Source organism: Manis javanica, chromosome 3 (genome assembly GCF_040802235.1).
Source record: "Manis javanica isolate MJ-LG chromosome 3, MJ_LKY, whole genome shotgun sequence".
Classification (NCBI taxonomy): Eukaryota; Metazoa; Chordata; class Mammalia; order Pholidota; family Manidae; genus Manis; species Manis javanica.
The window spans coordinates 152,721,386-152,727,424 of NC_133158.1; the positions used below are offsets into that span (position 1 = coordinate 152,721,386).

General features: G+C 39.1%; 1 long non-coding RNA gene across 4 annotated transcripts in view; it reads right to left on the reverse strand.

Annotated features, from left to right (window-relative positions):
* The window catches only part of LOC118970490 (uncharacterized), a 200,721-nt gene extending 194,715 nt beyond the window's left edge, over positions 1 to 6,006 (reverse strand). For 3 of the 4 annotated variants that reach the window (XR_012129443.1, XR_012129440.1, XR_012129441.1), the window contains exon 1: positions 5,851 to 6,006. This is a non-coding gene — a long non-coding RNA (uncharacterized lncRNA). The remainder of the gene's footprint in view (positions 1 to 5,850) is intronic. The other variant, XR_012129442.1, reaches the window with a different exon arrangement.
* Between the last annotated feature and the right edge of the window lie 33 nt (positions 6,007 to 6,039).

A 6,039-nucleotide genomic window follows, 5' to 3' on the forward strand; every position in this document is an offset into this window, starting at 1 on the left:
AACAAGAGATAAAGAAGGACATTACATAATGATAAAGGGCTCAGTCCAACAAGAGGATATAACCATTATAAACATATATGCACCCAATACAGGAGCACCAACATATGTGAAACTAATACTAACAGAATTAAAGGAGGAAATAGAATGCAATGCATTCATTTTGGGAGATTTTAACACACCACTCACTCCAAAGGACAGATCCACCAGACAGAAAATAAGTAAGGACACAGAGACACTGAACAACACACTAGAACAGATGGACCTAATAGACATCTATAGAACTCTACATCCAAAGGCAACAGGATACACATTCTTCTCAAGTGCACATGGAACATTCTCCAGAATAGACCACATACTAGGCCACAAAAAGAGCCTCAGTAAATTCCAAAAGATTGAAATCCTACCAACCAACTTTTCAGACCACAAAGGTATAAAACTAGAAATAAATTATACAAAGAAAGCAAAAAGGCTCACAAACACATGGAGGCTTAACAACATGCTCCTAAATAATCAATGGATCAACGACCAAATTAAAATGGAAATCCAGCAATATATGGAAACCAATGACAACAACAACACAAAGCCCCAACTTCTGTGGGACGCAGCAAAAGCAGTCTTAAGAGGAAAGTATACAGCAATCCAGGCATATTTAAAGAAGGAAGAACAATCCCAAATGAATAGTCTAATGTCACAATTATCGAAATTGGAAAAAGAAGAACAAATGAGGCCTAAGGACAGCAGATGGATGGACATAACAAAGATCAGAGAAGAAATAAATAAAATTGAGAAGAATAAAACAATAGAAAAAATCAATGAAACCAAGAGCTGGTTCTTCAAGAAAATAAACAAAATAGATAAGCCTCTAGCCAGACTTATTAAGAGAAAAATAAAGTCTACACACATCAACAGAATCAGAAACGAGAAAGGAAAAATCACAATGGACCCCACAGAAATATAAAGAATTATTAGAGAATACTATGAAAACCTATATGCTAACAAGCTGGAAAACCTAGGAGAAAGGGACAACTTCCTAGAAAAATACAACGTTCCAAGACTGACCCAGAAAGAAACAGAAAATCTAAACAGACCAATTACCAGCAACAAAATTGAATCAGTAATCAAAAAAATACCCAAGAACAAAACCCCCGGGCCAGATGGATTTACCTCAGAATTTTATCAGACATACAGAGAAGACATAATACCCATTCTCCTTAAAGTTTTCCAAAAAATAGAAGAGGAGGGAATACTCCCAAACTCATTCTATGAAGCCAACATCACCCTAATACCAAAACCTGGCAAAGACCCTACCAAAAAAGAAAACTACAGACCAATATCCCTGATGAACGTAGATGCAAAAATACTCAACAAAATATTAGCAAGCTGAATTCAAAAATACATCAAGAGGATCATACACCATGACCAAGTGGGATTCATCCCAGGGATGCAAGGATGGTATAACATTCAAAAACCCATCAACATCATCCACCACATCAACAAAAAGAAGGACAAAAACCACACAATCATCTCCCTAGATGCTGAGAAAACATTCAACAAAATTTAACATCCATTCATGATAAAAAATCTCAACAAAATGGGCATAGAGGACAAGTACCTCAACATAATAAAGGCCATATATGATAAACCCACAGCCAACATCATACTGAAAAGCGAGAAGCTGAAAGCTTTTCCTCTGAGATCGGGAACAAGACAGGGATGCCCACTCTCACCACTGTTCTTCAACATAGTACTTAAGGTCATAGCCACGGCACTCAGACAAAACAAAGAAATACAAGGAATCCAGACTGGTAAAGAAGAAGTCAAACTGTCACTATTTGCAGATTACATGATATTGCACATAAAAAACCCTAAAGACTCCACTGCAAAACTGCTAGAACTAATATCAGAATTCAGCAAAGTTACAGGATACAAAGTTAACACACTGAAATCTGTAGCTTTCCTATACATTAACAACGAACTAATAGAAAGAGAAATCAGGAAAACAATTCCATTCACAATTGCATCAAAAAGAATAAAATACCTAGGAATAAACCTAACCAAGGAAGTGAAAGACCGAAACCCTGAAACCTATAAGACACTCTTCACAGGAATTAAAGAGGACACTAACAAATGGGAACTCATTTCATGCTCCTGGCTAGGAAGAATTAATATCGTCAAAATGGCCTTAATGCCCAAAGCAATGTACAGATTCGATGCAATCCCTATCAAATTACCAATAGCATTCTTCAATGAACTGGAACAAATAGTTCAAAAATTCATATGGAACCGCCACAGACCCCAAATAGCCAAAGCACTTCTGAGAAGGAAGAATAAAGTGGGGGGATCTCGCTCCCCAACTTCAAGCTCTACTACAAAGCCACAGTAATCAAGACAATTTGGTACTGGCACAAGAACAGAGCCAAAGACCAGTGGAACAGAATAGAGACTCCAGACATTAACCCAAACATATATGGCCAATTAATATATGATAAAGGAGCCATGGATATACAATGGGGAAATGACAGTCTCCTCAACAGATGGTGCTGGCAAAACTGGACAGCTACATGTAAAAGAATGAAACTGGATCACTGTCTAACCCCATACACAAAAGTAAATTCAAAATGGATCAAAGGCCTGAAGGTAAGTCATGAAACCATAAATCTCTTAGAAAAAAACATAGGCAAAAATCTCTTGGACATAAACATGAATGACTTCTTCATGAACATATCTCCCTGGGCAAGGGAAAGAAAGACAAAAATGAACAAGTGGGACTATATCAAGCTGAAAAGCTTCTGTACAGCAAAGGACACCATCAATAGAACAAAAAGTTATCCTACAGTATGGGAGAGTATATTCATAAATGACAGATCTTATCAAGGGTTGACATCCAAAACACATAAAGAGCTCACACACCTCAACAAACAAAAAGCAAATACTCCAATTAAAAAATGGGCAGAGGAGCTGAATAGACAGTTCTCTAAAGAAGAAATTTAGATGGCTAACAGGCATATGAAAAGATGCTCTACATCACTAATCATCAGAGAAATGCAAATTAAAACCACAATGAGATATCACCTCACACCAGTAAGGAGTGCCATCATTGAAAAGACAAACAACAACAAATGTTGGCGAGGTTGTGGAGAAAGGGGAACCCTCCTACACTGCTGGTGGGAATGTAAATTAGTTCAACCATTGTGGAAAGCAGTATGGAGGTTCCTCAGAATGCTCAAAATAGAAATACCAGTTGACCCAGGAATTCCACTTCTAGGAATTTACCCTAAGAATGCAGCACTCCAGTTTGAAAAAGACAGATGCACCCCTATGTTTATTGCTGCACTATTTACAATAGCCAAGATATGGAAGCAACCTAAATGTCCATCATTAGATGAATGGATAAAGAAGATGTGTTACATATACACAATGGAATATTACTCAGCCATAAGAAGAAAACAAATCCTACCATTTGCAGCAACATGGATGGAGCTAGAGGGTATTATGCTCAGTGAAATAAGCCAGGCAGAGAAAGACAAGTATGAAATGATTTCACTCATATGTGGAGTATAAGAACAAAGGAAAACTGAAGGAACAAAACAGCAGCAGAATCACAAAACCCAAGAATGGACTAACAGTTACCAAAGGGAAAGGGACGGGGAGGATGGGTGGTAAGGGAGGGATAAGGGTGGGGAAAAAGAAGGAGGGCATTACGATTAGCATGTATAGTGCGTGGGGGGCATGGGGAGGGCTGTGCAACACAGATAAGACAAGTAGTGATTTTACAGCATCTTACTACGTTGATGGACAGTGACTGTGAAGGGGTATGTGGGGGGGACTTGGTGAAGGGGGAAGCCTAGTAAACATAATGTTCTTCATGTAATTGTAGATTAATGATACCAAAAAAAAATATTAGGTAAGCTATAGTAAGATGTAAGTAAGATGGCAAATGATCCTGAAAGTACAGGTGAATGCCCATAGTCTGGGAAACAGGGTGAGGAGTTCAGATAAAGTCCAAATTCCCATTCACAGGTGTGAGGCCTAGGAACAGAAAGTATGGTCGGAAAGGAGAATGGTCATATGTCAATCCTCGGTTTGCTGTTTTACAATAGTGAACGTGGAAACAGAGGCAGAGCTGGCTGGGAAAGCTAGGGCTAAATGCAGGGCCCTTGTGGTCTAAGATTAATTAAGTGTTGTAGTATGGCTCTGAATCATTTATGCTCAGTGGTCCACCTAAAAAATAGGTATACTTTTGAGTATCTACCTCAGAAGAATATTTTTGAGAATTGAGCAACATGTACAAAGCCTTTGGCACACACATGCTCTAAATATAAAAGCAATTATTGACTTTATTATTTTAATTATGTATTACACAGAGCAAGTTGAATATAATTAGTCCCAACATGCCTTTCAATTTTCTAGTAATTCTAGCAGAATAAATAAAATGCAGAAAATACATGGAGACCTCTGACACAAAACAGTTGTAGAAAGGCTTCTCATTAAAAGCCTGAAAACAAGAAACACTCCTAATGTAAGTTCTTAAAACAACAACAAAAATGACCACCGACAACCCTCCTGGGAAAAGGAGTAACGTATCACCATCATCTTTCTGTAGTTCATCCTAGCATAGCAGGGCTCTAAGAGTCTAGACCTTGGTTAGAAACTGGCTAAAGAATATGAAGCCATGAGGTTGGTCGCCAAGGAGCTTTGAAAGAAAAACTGTGGATGCCAATAACCCACGAATATACCGTGTTTCCAGAGCAAACGTCCAAGTTTGGAGGTCACATGTGAATTTTTAACTTAAAGAACCATGTCAGCTCTGAAGAGCTAAAGACCAAGTTCATATCACACATGCTTCTAGAGTTACTTCTAGAGTCCCTGATTCTATAATTCTGCCTTGGTAACTGGCTTGCTGATTACTAACTATAAATCACTTCACTGCTTAGACACTGGATATGGGAACAGTCCAGTGTGTAGCTAAATAAGATAGCCTCGGCTCTGTGGTTAAATATTCAGACTACCGTGCCAGACTGCCTGGGTTTGAATCAACTTTGGCTTTGCCTACTTAAAAGCTGCAATGACCTGGGGTTAGTCACCGTTATGTGCCTAAAAAATGCAAATGACATAAATAATTTTCTTTCAGGTTTTTTGGTGGTGGTGTGATGTTTCAGTGAGTCAGTATTGTGAAAATGTTTGTATTTGTCATGGAGTAAGCCCTCAATAAATATGAAGTACAGTCATTACAATAAATTATTTTCCTAAACCAGCAATTCGCAACATGAAGCTGCATGGAAATCATTTGCAAGGCTTGTAAACACCAGACCCCTTCGCCTTATTCCTTCAGTTTCTGATTCAGTAAATCTGGGGTAGAGTCTGAGAATTTGTATTTTTAACAAGGTCTATGTTTCTGGCCCCTAATGACCACAGCCCTAAAAATTCTAAATGAAAGCTCAAATGCAGTGTAAAATAGAAAGAGTGAAACAAGGTCATTTTAGTTATATTAATTATTTATGAGTCAAAATATTGGGAGGCCTATCTACAATTGCAGGAACTGGTAAACAAGGTTTGAGCTGCTAGGGGCGATTCTAGAGGCTATTTTCATGGATGGTGGGGGTGGAGGTGAGTGGGGAACCCCAACCCAAACGAATCATAACATTTAAATGCAGTTTTCTGAGAATCGCGTTCTCCAATTGGGCCAAACAGAAAATTCAAACTGAAGGTATCACAGGTGCTCATCACTAATTCTCAACCTTCAAACACAAGTTTGGGAAGACCCAGAACCAAGGAAGCCCGCCATAATTACAGCAAACCCGTCAACCACAAAGGCGCATCTGCCAACAGGTCACGGTGGCATGAACTTACCCGCGCTGAAACTGTCCTGCCCACCAGCACGGACAAACCTGGAGAAATCCCGGGAATTAGAAATCAAGCAGGAAATGAGACTGCAGAGAAAGAAGAACTTGGTGGTCGTTTATTTTTCGTGCTGCGCGGAGCCCCTGCGGAGTCCCCAGACACAAGTCATCGTCACCCCGCCCCACCCCGCCTCCCCTC